Below are 14,474 nucleotides of genomic sequence, written 5' to 3'. Positions count from 1 at the left end.
GCTGCGCCATTGTGCTGCTCATTTTATGAGTACAAATTCCATTGTTTTCTTTGTTTTGAGTTTTAGTTACTTTGAGAATAGAGCAGGATTTGCTTTTGAGTCAGTTTATAGACACATATCCTGCGAGAATTGCCAATCCAGTGATAAGGAAGTGCTACACTGTCCGAGGTGCCAATTCTGGATGAACTAGAGGCCTAATCTGTCGTCTTACGTTCAGTGATACTATTTGATGAATACCGGGGATTTTTGATGCCTAATACTTAAACAGGAACCAACTTCACCAGAATATTTTATCTGGTTATTGGGGGAACTTTGCCATGTCCAAATCAGCTGGTTTGTTTTCCTGTATCCTAGCAGTGACAATAATTCAAAATTATTGGAATGCTGAAAAATGGAAAGTGCTCTTGGAAAAAGCAATTTGTTTGTGTCCTTGCACATGGAAATGGAAATGGGATGAAATACAGATAAGTCCAATATCGGCAAAGGAAATCTATATAGAACTTTGGCCATACTTGTAGAATTAAATAACAGCTGATAGGAGGTGCTGTAAGGCTCAAGTTTGCAATTGGATATCAAGCTGTGTTCTACTTTTGTGCAGTGCACGATGGCAAACTTTCTTCACAAATAGGGCCAGTTTTAGCAACAGTCGTTGTAAATAAGCTGATCAACTGTGGCACAGTTATGGAATATGATGTTAAACTAATTACATTGAGATGCAACTTTAATCTGTGTCTTAACTTTTAATTTGCTGTTTATGCACCATTTTGTGACGTGATGAAATCTGTGAAATTAAGGTAAATTTGGGACGTTTGTGGATGATTTGATACAGGTAGTTCTGCTGTAATGGTTATTTTATTCGTGAGAATTGGATGTAATGTGGATTTTGTGAACATTATTTATATTAAGTGGACCTAATTGATAACATGATTTGATTGATCTACTTTGCGTTTGAATACCTCATGTGATCTAACCTCGACATCATCCAGGATATAAAAATCCAGAGATTCATCATCCACTGAGAGAGGAAATTCTTGCACACCTCTGTTTTAAATGGCAGCTCCTTTGTCTTGTGATCCATACATGTTACACCTTTCAGTTGCCTCAGTTTTATTTCCATTGTTGCGTGCTCAGGATATTTCCTATTTGAACCTTTTTGTTTTGTAATAGGCTGGCTTTCCATTGGGTTGAGAAATATTACCCTTTACTCTGCATACTGATCCATTCATTTAATTAATATTACCCTAATGTGTTCATTGAAAGCTACGTTCATCAAAGTGAAAACATGTACATGTTCAATGACATGTTCAACTGAAATTTGACCCTGCTTCCAACAGAATGGCTACAGCCCGGCCGAGCTGTTGATGGGGCGCCGCCTCCGCACTACAGTTCCTGCCCTTCCAAACCTGCTGAATCCAGTTTTGCCTGACTACAACGCGCTGGGGGCCAAAGAAAGGGAGAAGAGGAGGAACGACGCAAGGTCCTTCGACAAGAGGCACGGAGCGAGAAATCTGGAGCCACTAGTACCTGGGGAGGATGTATGGATCACCGATGCACGAGTCCAGGGCACAGTGCTATCTACACACAATACCCCTCGCTCTTATGTCGTCCACGTGCCTCAGGGCACACTGAGGAGGAACCGGCATCACTTGGTGCCGCTGCAGACCAACAGTGGGGTAGTCGACTCTGATGAGCCACCGGTGGGAGAAGATACACCTACACCAGAGCCAGCTGCACCAGTGACAACATCACCCAGCAGAGAGGCCCCACCACAGAGACTATGCGGACCAGGTGTGGGAGAGAGGTTAGAAAGCCGAAGAGACTTGATTGGTGATTTATTGATCTGTTTTCTACAGTAAAGAAAAAGAGAAACATAGAAACATAGAAATTAGGTGCAGGAGTAGGCCATTCGGCCCTTCGATAATGTCCTTCCTCAGATTTGGAGACCAAAACTGTACGCAATACTCCAGGTGTGGTCTCACCAAGACCCTGTACAACTGCAGTACAACCTCCCTGCTCCTATACTCAAATCCTTTTGCTATGAAAGCTAACATACCATTCGCTTTCTTCACTGCCTGCTGCACCTGCATGCCTACTTTCAATGACTGGTGTACCATGACACCCGGGTCTCGCTGCATCTCCCCTTTTCCTAGTCGACCACCATTTAGATAATAGTCTGCTTTCCCGTTTTTGCCACCAAAATGGATAACCTCACATTTATCCACATTATACTGCATCTGCCAAACATTTGCCCACTCACCCAGGCTATCCAAGTCACCTTGCAGTCTCCTAGCATCCTCCTCACAGCTAACACTGCCCCCCAGCTTAGTGTCATCTGCAAACTTGGAGATATTGCCTTCAATTCCCTCATCCAGATCATTAATATATATGGTAAATAGCTGGGGTCCCAGAACTGAGCCTTGCGGTACCCCACTAGTCACTGCCTGCCATTGTGAAAAGGCCCCATTTACTCCTACTCTTTGCTTCCTGTTTGCCAGCCAGTTCTCTATCCACATCAATACTGAACCCCCAATGCCGTGTGCTTTAAGTTTGTATACTAATCTCTTATGTGGGACCTTGGCAAAAGCCTTCTGGAAGTCCAGATACACCACATCCACTGGTTCTCCCGTGGAGCTGGAGAACGCCACCCGACCCGTGGAGCTGGAGAACGCCACCCGACCCGTGCAGCTCATCCGACCCGTGGAGCTCACCTGACCCGTGGAGATGGAGAACGCCACCCGACCCATGGAGCTCACCTGACCCGTGGAGCTGGAGAACGCCACCCGACCCGTGGACCTCACCTAACCCGTGGAGCTGGAGAACGCCACCCGACCCGTGGAGCTCACCTGACCCGTGGAGCTGGAGAACGCCGCCTGACCCGTGGAGCTCACCCGACCCGTGGAGCATGAGAACGCCACCCGACCCGTGGAGCTCATCCAACCATGGAGCTCACCTGACCCGTGGAGCTGGAGAACGCCTCCCAACCCGTGGAGCTCACCTGACCCTTGCAGCTGGAGAACACCATCCGACCCGTGGAGCTGGAGAACACCGCGGAGCTGGAGACCGCCACCCGACCCGCTGGGCTGGAGAACGCCAGGTAAGCCCCGGGGCTGGAGACCATCAGCAGAGCCGCGGGGCTGAAGACCGCCTGCTGAGTAACGCAGACGCAGAGCAATGGAGCGGCAGAACACCAGCGCGCACCAAGCCAGCTCGACCCACCAGAAGCACCAACAGACGGCGACGCGTACGAAAACACCGCTGGGGATGCAGAGGTGGGTTAAAGGCCAGGTTAGAGCTAGCCCCACACTAGCCTTTTCCTCGCCAACGTGCGCTCACTGGCAAACAAAATGGATGAACTCCGGCTAAGGATCACCTCCCACAACTGGATCAAGGACTGCAACATCCTGATCTTCACGGAAACTTGGCTCAACACTGACGTTCCTGACAGCGCCATCCAGCTATCGGGGCGTCATTTACTCCGAGCGGACAGGACATCAGACTCCGGTAAGACCAGAGGTGGGGGCCTGTGCATTTATGTAAATAAAGCATGGTGCACGGACTCCACCATCATCGAGAGTCACTGCTCAGCTAACCTTGAGTTCCTCTTGGTTAGATGCAGACCGTTCTATCTGCCCAGAGAGTTCACCTCCACTGTTGTGACTGCAGCCTATATCCCTCCTGATGCTAATGCCAAGCTTGCAATGAAAGAGCTGCATACTGCCATTAGCAATCAACAGACGCACAACCCCGAGGCAGCCTTCATTGTTGCGGGTGACTTCAATCACTCCAACCTGAAGACTGTACTCCCCAAATTCCACCAACATGTCTCCTTCCCCACTAGAGTAGACAAGACACTGGACAAAGTCTACACCAACATGGCTGAAGCTTACAAAGCCACCCCCCTCTCCCACCTTGGTCAGTCTGATCACGTCTCATTGTTCCTGCTCCCTAAGTACCCCCCACTCATCAGACGGGTTAAACCAACAGTTAAAGTCTGGTCGGAGGAAGCGGACTTCACACTTCAGCAGTGTTTTGGAAACACTGACTGGAAGGCGTTTGCAGCCCAGGCCACCCTTGACTCCCACACGGACATTGATTCCTACACATCCTCTGTTCTGGACTTTATAAACTCCACCATCAATAGTGTCACCTCCCTCAAACCGGTGACCATATTCCCGAATCAGAAGCCATGGATGAACAGCGAGGTCAGGCTACTGCTGAAAGCACGGGACACCACTTTCAGGTCAGGCGATGCTCGAGCCTACAGTTCATCCAGGGCTAACCTGAAGAGGGGCATCAGGAAGGCCAAGCACTGCCATAAGCTCAGGATTGAGGAGCACTTCAACAACAACTCCAACCCCCGACGCATGTGGCAAGGCATCCAGGCCATCACGGACTACAGACCATCCAACACCACCCCCACATCCAGCGACGCCTCCTTCCTTGAGGAGCTTAATCACTTCTATGGCCGCTTCGACAGGGACAATCTAGAGACAGCCATCAAGGCTGTGCTACCTGCCGATCACCAACCCTTCACACTCACCCCCTATGACGTATACATGGCGCTGAGTAGGACTAATGCACGTAAAGCTGCTGGCCCTGACGGCATCCCCGGGCGCGTGCTCAGGGCCTGTGCTGCGCAGCTGACAGACGTCTGGACTGACATCTTCAACCTGTCACTTGCCCAAGCAGTTGTCCCCACTTGCCTTAAAACCACCTCCATCGTGCCAGTGCCAAAACATTCCACTGCGGCAAGCCTCAACGACTTCCGCCCAGTTGCACTTACCCCGATCATCACCAAGTGCTTCGAGAGGCTGGTCCTGGCACACCTCAAAAGCTGCCTACCCCCCACACTGGATCCCTATCAGTTTGCCTACCGCAAGAACAGGAGTACGGAGGATGCCATCCCAACGGCACTTCACTCCGCCCTCTCCCACCTCGACAACTGAGACACTTACGTAAGAATGCTGTTCATCGATTACAGCTCAGCATTCAACACCATTATACCATCAAAACTGATCACCAAACTCGGTAACCTGGGCATCGAACCCTCCCTCTGCAACTGGATACTGGACTTTCTAACCAACAGACCCCAGTCTGTGAGGTTAGACAAGCACACCTCTTCAACCCTCACCCTGAACACCGGCTTTCCACAGGGCTGTGTGCTGAGCCCCCTCCTCTACTCCCTCTTCACCTATGACTGCACACCTGTACATGGTACTAACACCATCATCAAGTATGCAGATGATACAACGGGGATTGGCCTCATCAGCAACAACGATGAGTTGGCCTGCAGGGAGGAGGTCCAGCACTTAGCAGCATGGTGCGCTGACAACAACCTGGCCCTTAACTCCAAGAAGACCAAGGAGATCATTGTAGACTTCAGGAAGTCCAGAGGCGGCACGCACACCCCCATCCACATTAATGGGACGGAGGTGGAACGTGTTTCTAGCTTCAGGTTCCTGGGAGTCAACATCTCCGATGACCTCTCTTGGACCCACAATACCTCAACTCTGATCAAGAAGGCTCACCAGCGTCTCTTCTTCCTGAGGAGACTGAAGAAGGTCCATCTGTCTCCTCAGATCCTGGTGAACTTCTACCGCTGCACCATCGAGAGCATCCTTACCAACTGCATCACAGTATGGTATGGCAACTGCTCTGTCTCCGACCGGAAGGCATTGCAGAGGGAGGTGAAAATTGCCCAACGCATCACCGGTTCATCGCTCCCCTCCATTGAGTCTGTCCAAAGCAAGCGTTGTCTGCGGAGGGCGCTCAGCATCGCCAAGGACTGCTCTCACCCCAACCATGGACTGTTTACCCTCCTACCATCCGGGAGGCGCTACAGGTCTCTCCGTTGCCAAACCAGCAGGTCGAGGAACAGCTTCTTCCCGGCGGCTGTCACTACTCAACAACGTACCTTGGTGACTGCCAATCACCACCCCCCCCGGACACTTATTATTATTTATTCAAATAATTTGCTATGTCGCTCTTCCAGGGAGATGCTAAATGCATTTTGTTGTCTCTGTACTGTACACTGACAATGACAATTAAAATTGAATCTGAATCTGAATCTGATCCTCGAAAAATTCTATAAGATTCGTCAGACATGATTTATCTTTCGTAAATCCATGCTAACTTTGTCCAATGATTTCACCACTTTCCAAATGTGCTGCTATCCCATCTTTAATAACTGACTCTAGCAGTTTCCCCACTACCGATGTTAGACTAACTGGTCTGTAATTCCCGTTTTCTCTCTCCCTCCCTTCTTAAAAAGTGGGGTTACGTTTGCTACCCGCCAATCCTCAGGAACTACTCCAGAATCTAAAGAGTTTTGAAAGATTATTACTAATGCATCCACTATTTATGGAGCTACTTCCTTAAGTACTCTGGGATGCAGCCTATCTGGCCCTATGGATTTATCGGCCTTTAATCCATTCAATTTACCCAACACCACTTCCCGGCAAACCTGGATTTCACTCAATTCCTCCAACTCCCCTGCTATTTCCGGCAAATTATTTATGTCTTCCTTAGTGAAGACGGAACCAAAGTAGTTATTCAATTGGTCCGCCATATCCTTGTTCCCCATGATCAACTCACCTGTTTCTGACTGCAAGGGACCTACATTTGTTTTAACTAATCTCTTTCTTTTCACATATCTATAAAAACTTTTGCAGTCAGTTTTTATGTTCCCTGCCAGTTTTCTTTCATAATCTATTTTTCCTTTCGTAATTAAGCCCTTTGTCCTCCTCTGCTGGTCTCTGAATTTCTCCCAGTCCTCCGGTATGCTGCTTTTTCTGGCTAATTTGTACGCATCATCCTTCGCTTTGATACTATCCCTGATTTCCCTTGTTATCCACGGATGTACTACCTTCCCTGATTTATTCTTTTGCCAAACTGGGATGAACAATTTTTGTAGTTCATCCATGCAGTCTTTAAATGTCTTCCATTGCATATCCACCGTCAACCCTTTTAGAATTAATTTGCAGTCAATCTTGGCCAATTCACGTCTCATACCCTCAAAGTTACCTTTCTTTAAGTTCAGAACCATTGTTTCTGAATTAACAATGTCACTCTCCATCCAAATGAAGAACTCAACCATATTATGGTCACTCTTGCCCAAGGGGGCATGTACAACAAGATTGCAAACTAACCCTTCCTCATTACTCAATACCCAGTCTAAAATAGCCTGCTCTCTCGTTGGTTCCTCTACATGTTGATTTAGATAACTATCCTGCATACATTCCAAGAAATCCTCTTCCTCAGCTACCCTGCCAATTTGATTCACCCAATCTATATGTAGATTGAAGTCACCCATTATAACTGTTTTGCCTTTGTCGCACGCATTTCTAATTTCCTGTTTGATACCATCTCCAACTTCACTACTACTGTTAGGTGGCCTGTACACAACACCCACCAGCGTTTTCTGCCCCTTAGTGTTTCGCAGCTCTACCCATACCGATTCCACATCCTCCAAACTAATGTCCTTCCTTTCCATTGCATTAATCTCCTCTCTAATCAGTAACGCTACCGCACCTCCTTTTCCTTTCTCTCTATCCCTCCTGAATATTAAATATCCCTGGATGTTCAGCTCCCAGCCTTGGTCACCCTGGAGCCATGTCTCCGTGATCCCAACTATATCATAGTCATTAATAGCTATCTGCACATTCAACTCATCCACCTTATTACGAATGCTCCTTGCATTGAGACACAAAGCCTTCAGGCTTGTTTTTACAACACTCTTACCCCTTATACAATCATGTTGAAAAGTGGCCCTTTTGTTTTTTGCCCGGGTTTTGTCTGCCTGCCACTTTAACTTTTCACCTTGCTACCTATTGCTTCTACCCTCATTTTACACCCCTCGGTCTCTACGCTCACACATTTAAGAAACCCTTTCCCTTTAACTCCATCATCGACTGTCCCATTCGAAACCCCACCCCCTTTATTCAGTTTAAAGCCACCCGTGTAGCAGTGGCAAACCTGCCTGCCAGAATGCTGGTCCCACACCTGTTAAGATGCAATCTGTCCCTTTTGTACAGTTCCCCCTTACCCCAAAACAGATCCCAGTGATCTAAGAATCTAAATCCCTGCCCCGTGCACCAGTTCCTCAGCCACACGTTCAGGTCCCGTATCTCCCTGTTCCTGCTCTCGCCAGCACGGGAAACTGGAAGCAAACCGGAGATAACAACCCTGGAGGTCCTGCTTTTCAACAATTTTCCGAGCTCTCTAAAGTCACGCTGCAGATTATTCATCCCCTTCTTTCCGACATCGTTTGTGCCGACATGCACTACCACTTCCGGATGTTCACCTTCGCCCTTGAGGATTTTCTGCACTCTGTCCGTGACATCCTGGATCCTGGCACCGGGAAGGCAGCACACCATCCTTGCATCCCGTCTGTTGCCTCTCACCTGTCCGTACCTCTCACAATGGAGTCTCCCACTACAATGGCCTTGCCTGCCTTAGGCCTTTTTGGTTTTGGCTCAACAGCCCTATTCGCATCGCAAGCCAGTCCGCCGCTCACGTCTTCTGTCCCAACAGCTTCTAAGCGGATGAACCTGTTTCCAAGAGGTACACCACCCGGGGACGTTGGCATTCCATGCTTCCCTCCCTTTCTCACTGTCTCCCACCTTCTCTCTTCCAGTACCTTAGGTGTAACAATCGTACTGTCGGACTTGTCGAGGAACGACTCCGTTTCTCGTACGAACCGGAGGTCATCCACTTGCTTCTCCAGTTCCCCAACACGGCCCTTCAGGAGCTCTACCTGGATGCACTTTTCGCATTTGTAGCAGCCAGAGGCACCAGTGGTGTCCTTGACCTCCCACATACTGCAAGCATCGCACTGAATCAGCTTGTCTGACATCTCCTTCTTTCGTCTCTACCTCTCAAGCGTATTACGTGGTCTCCTCGCCGACGACTCTCGAGCCAAAGACTCACACTTTACTCACAGGGCACTTTCCTCACTGCCGCTCGCTAAGAGCCGTCTTGCTTAAATTGACTGATAAATTGCCTGATTTACCAATTTACAAAGCAAATTCCTCAGTTTTCAACTGTTTTCCCACACTGACTCACTTCTCTCCTCCCACTTGGGCTAGAGCCAATCAGTCGTATCTCTTGCTAATCTGCTGCTGCTGTTCCTCCCAAATCTACAGCAGTTCTGAGAGTGAAATGTAATTGTGAAATTGATCTGTAAACCTGGTACATTTACCTGAAACCTGAGAGTTTAAGTTTTGAAGAACACAGCCTGCTAAAGTAATAGTTCACAGAATGGTAACGCGTAAGTTATTTTATTTCTATTTTGCATGCTTGAATCATGGACAGGTCTTCCAGCAAAAGGGCAGAATAAACCCCTTAAGACCTGCAGAGACAAAGGTAGTCCACCTTTTGTTCTCAAAGAAAGGGAGATGTGGTATTATGGAATAATAGTGTAAGGAATGCTTTTATTTTGTGGTGGCCGGATGTGACGTGGGAACCGGGGGGTGGCAGTTGAGGAGATGCCCGGGCATGGACACAAGCCTGCGGCTGCTGTACAGAGTTGCTAAATAAAGACAGACTCCGTTTACGTCGTCGTACAAGCCTTATTATAAGAATAACTCCACCGTCACCTCCTTTTCTAATGCTAGCAGCAGATTATTCACCTCCCTATCCTCCTCTCGTTGGTCATACTGTGTTCTGAAGGCCATCATGGTGGCAGCACTGTTCTTTGTCAGGGCTGTTTCTATCAATCGCTGAGCCAATCCCCGTACGCAGGGAATGATACAACATCCGAACAAACACAGTAACCCCACCATGACTATCACTGATGTTAGGGCTGATGTAAAGATGTGCTTCCATTTCCCAAACCAGGAGTCTAGAAACCCGGTCCAGGAGGTGTCTACTCCAGAGCTCTCAGCCAATTTGATAGACAGAGAGGTGAGCCCTGCTAGGGCTCTTGACACTGACCCATCCGGAGCAGTGTTTTTGGGGATGAATGTGGAACATTGTTCGCCAAACATTACACACACCCTTCCCTTCTCAGCCAGTAGCATGTCCAAGGCCATGCGATTTTGCCAGGCCATTTGGCTGGTTGCTGTCAGTTGTTCCGCTAATCCTTCAACTGCATCTTAAGTGTAATTTATAAAGCGTTGTTGATTGTAGTATAAGTAGTTGATCCAGTCGACATTTTTATTAATTGGGGACCACCAGAAGAGTATGGGCTCAAAGCCCGCAGCTATCTGATTTCTGGCTTTAAATTCATCGGGTATAAATTGGATTCAAATTGGATAGTTATATGGATGGGAAGGGAATGGAGGGTTATGGTCTGAGCGCAGGTATATGGGATTAGGGGAGATTATGTGTTCGGCACGGACTAGAAGGGTCGAGATGGCCTGTTTCCGTGCTGTAATTGTTATATGGTTATATGGGTACCCCTCTTGGCACCCCTATTGCATCTATATAGATGTGTGTGTCGAATGATCCTTTCACCTTTCTCTTTTGTCGCCGGCTTCCTTTATTGAGTTCTACAGCATGTTCTACTGCTATGGTGAAGGGCATCATCAGTTGTATGAGGGTACAGGTTCCCGTCCATGACCCTGGTAACCGGGGCCACAGGGTATTCTCCCCACACCACCACCAGACATCGGCTCTACTGACTATCTGCTTTTTCATCCAGGAGCTATTGAACATTGGCCCCTGTTCCTCAGCCGTTATGTTATACGTCTGATTGCAGTTGAGCACCTCCCCCATGTCCTGTCCCTCTGGGTTATTTTTGTATAGCACTCAAACACCTCCTCCCCAAAAGGAATGGTAAATGGAGGAGGTCGATGGTCTTCCCTTCGGCCCTTCGTATTGTTGTTGCTGGTCGGAAATAGGTAATGATAACTCTGGCATATTGCATTTTTTGGTAAGAGGGGATTCATGAATAGCTGTAGTATACATGTCATAGCCCTAGGTGTTCTATCCCAATTCAGGGGAAATGGTACTGGGACCAGCTGAGGCCTAGCTCCGGCGCAGGCATAACAATTGGTTCGTTGCATACTTCTGGCTTTGTACATCATCCAGGCAAGCCAGGTGTTGGCTCCTTTTCCTTCTATTCTGTGGTATTGTGATTTTTATGCATGTTACATTACTTACAAGTTGGGTAACCACCCAACACACGACCCACCAACACAAAATCTTCATTTTTCCTGCGGGTTCTTGGTAAATATTAAAGTCAATGGTTCCTCTCCTTTGCGCTCAGTCCACGGGCTGATATCGTCTGGTGGGGCCTCCACAGGACCCTTAACTCGACTTGCGTGTGTCCATCCTTTCTCTTGTGTTCGTACTGCTGTCTTGGTGATTAGTAACACCAGGTAGGTTCCAGTCCACTTAGGTTGCAGCTTTTCTTCTTTCCACGTTTTTATTAATACCCAGTCTCCAGCCTTGATTGAGTGAATCGGGAAGTCCAGTGCTGGGCTCTGGGCCGGCAATCCTTTAATTTTTAGTTCTGCAAGAGATTGGGACACTGCCAGTAAATAGTTCCTCAGGAACACATCGTTCCCTTGTATTGTTGGGACTCCTTCTATCTTCCCTAAGTATGGGAGCCCGAATAACATTTCATATGGTGATATCCCCATGTCTTTTCGAGGTGCTGTTCGGATTCTCAACAGGGCTATCGGGAGGCACTTAGTCCAGGGGAATCTCGTTTCCTCTATCAACTTGGTGATTTGGGTCTTTAAGGAGCCATTCATTCTTTCCACCTTTCCTGAGCTCTGGGGATGCCATGGTGTATGCAATTTCCATTCTATTCCCAGTGCTTCATATATAATTTCATGTGTTTTGGAGGCAAAATGTGTCCCTCTATCTGAATCTATTGTTTCCACAATCCCATATCTGGGTATAGTTTGTTCCAATAATATCTTGGCTACCGCCTGTGAGGTGGCAGTTGCCGTGGGGAATGCCTCTACCCATCTGGTGAAATGGTCCATACCACTAACAGGTACTTCCATCTTTGTACCCGGGGCAGCTCGGTAAAATCTATATGTATTCTTTGGAAGGGCCTAACTGCTAATGGTTGTCCTCCTGGGACTGCTCCCATGATTTTCTTATTAATTCGCTAACATATTACACAGCCCCTTATGACTTGTTTGGCCATGGTAAACATCCCACAGCAAGTGTAGGTTCTGAGGAGGGTGTCACAGAGGGCTTGTGTTCCCCAATGGCTTTGTCCATGTAATTAGTGACTTCATTTCTACCATCTGTTCTGTGGCTGCTCCTTTTGCAACCTCCTCCACTGCCCTATTTCCTCTGGCCTCCAGGGTGTTACCCTTCTGATGGCCTGCCACATGTGCTATGGCTATTCGTTCTGGTTTTTGCAAGGCTTCCAGTGTCTGTCCTACCAATTGCTCATGTGCTAGTTCTTTACCTCGAGTTGTTATCATTCCTCGCTCTTTCCAGATCTTCCCAAAGGTGTGTACTACTCCAAAAGCGTATTTTGAATCGGTATATACTGTTCCTTCCTTCCCCTCCAATAATTCTAAAGCTCTCATTAATGCATATAATTCACAAGATTGAGCTGACCAACTACCAGGCAGCCTGCCGCTTTCAATTTCCTCCATAGTTTCCCCGTTCACTATACCGTACCCACTATGTCTTTTTCCATCTATGCACCTGGAGGATCCATCTATAAACCACCGGCTTCCCTCAGCCAGAGGTTGCTCTGCTAAGTCTTCTCTACTTTTTGTCTGTAAATCTATTATTTCACTACAGCAGTGTACTGGGCCCTCTTCCTTGTCACCCTGTTTCTCTGCTGGATACAGGAATTGTGACGGGTTAAGGTTCTTATCCGTAATTATCATCAAATCGTCTTTATCCAACAGGATGGCCTCATACTTTAAAAGTCTAGTCTGTTAACCATTTGTTGGATTTCTGAGTGAGTATGGTTCTTACTGTGTGTGGTGTAGAAACAACCAGAGTGCCTCCAAAGGTTAATTTCCTACTCTCTTCCACCAATATTGCGGTAGCTGCTACCGCTTGCATGCATCCCGGCCATCCCCTGGAGACTGGATCTAATATTTTTGAGAGGAAGGCCAATGGCTGTCGATTTCCCCCTCTTTTCTGGGTGAGTGCCACCCCCCTTATCTGAATTTACAAACAGGTGGAAAGGTTGTTCTACTGAGGGCAGAGCCAACACGGGAGCAGTAATCAAACTGTTCTTTAATTTCCCAAATTCCACCTCCTGTTCTGGGGTCCACTGAACTTTGTCTTTTTCTTCTCCCAATTTATCATACAGGAATTTTACTTGTCTGGAGTAATCATCTATCCACAGTCGACAGTATCCTGTCAATCCCAGGCATTTTCGGATCTCTTTCTTATTCTTTGGTAGTGGTACTCCCGTGATCCCAGCTATCCTGTCCGTACCTCTCACAATGGAGTCTCCCACTACAATGGCCTTGCCTGCCTTAGGCCTTTTTGGTTTTGTTTTAACAGCCCTATTCGCATCGCAAGCCAGTCCGCCGCTCACACGTCTTCTGTCCCAACAGCTTCTAAGCGGATGAACCTGTTTACAAGAGGTACACCTGTCAGGTCTCGGGTTTGATCTAGTTTCTGTTTCTTATTGTTTTTTAATATTAGAGTGTGCATTCTTGTTTTATTTTGGTGTCTCGCATCTCCTCTTGTTTCAGGTCCCATTTCCTATCAGGTCGTTTACCCTCATGTGATTATTGGCCCCGCCCTGATGTGTTTCACCTGTGTCTCGTTATCCCCTGCTAGTCTGTATTTAAGCCCTTTGTGTTTTAGTGCTCATTGCCAGTTCATCGTGTATGATACTTGGTATCACCTCGTTCCAGCTCTAGAAATCTTGTGACCTCGACCATTGCCTGTTTTTCAACTTCTGTTTTTTGCCTGCTCCTAGATTGTACTGTTGCCTCTGTTTTGCTTACCTGTGTACCGACTTGGACCGATTAAACTCTGAAGACTGATCTGCCCTGTGTCTGAGCCTGCATTTGTGTCCTCCTCCTTGTTCAGTTCTGATACACCACCCGAGGACGTAGGTATTCCATGCTTCCCTCCCTTTCTCACTGTCTCCCACCTTCTCTCTTCCAGTACCTTAGGTGTAACAATCGTACTGTAGGACTTGTCGAGGAACTACTCCGTTTCTCGTACGAACCGGAGGTCATCCACTTGCTTCTCCAGTTCCCCAACACGGCTCTTCAGGAGCTCTACCTGGATACACTTTTCGCATTTGTAGCAGCCAGAGGCACCAGCGGTGTCCTTGATCTCCCACATACTGCAAGCATCGCACTGAATCAGCTTGTCCGACATCTCCTTCTTTCGTCTCTACCTCTCAAGCGTATTGCGTGGTCTCCTCTCCTAAGACTCTCGAGCCAAAGACTCACACTTTAATCACAGGGCACTTCCCTCACAAGGCCATTCACTCACTGCCGCTCGCTAAGAGCTGTCCTGCTTAAATTGTCTGATAAATTGCCTGATTTACCAATTTACAAAGTAAATTCCTCAGTTTTCAA

Source organism: Leucoraja erinacea, unplaced genomic scaffold (genome assembly GCF_028641065.1).
Source record: "Leucoraja erinacea ecotype New England unplaced genomic scaffold, Leri_hhj_1 Leri_178S, whole genome shotgun sequence".
In the NCBI taxonomy this organism is placed as follows: domain Eukaryota; kingdom Metazoa; phylum Chordata; class Chondrichthyes; order Rajiformes; family Rajidae; genus Leucoraja; species Leucoraja erinaceus.
This window is presented reverse-complemented; position numbering follows the sequence as displayed.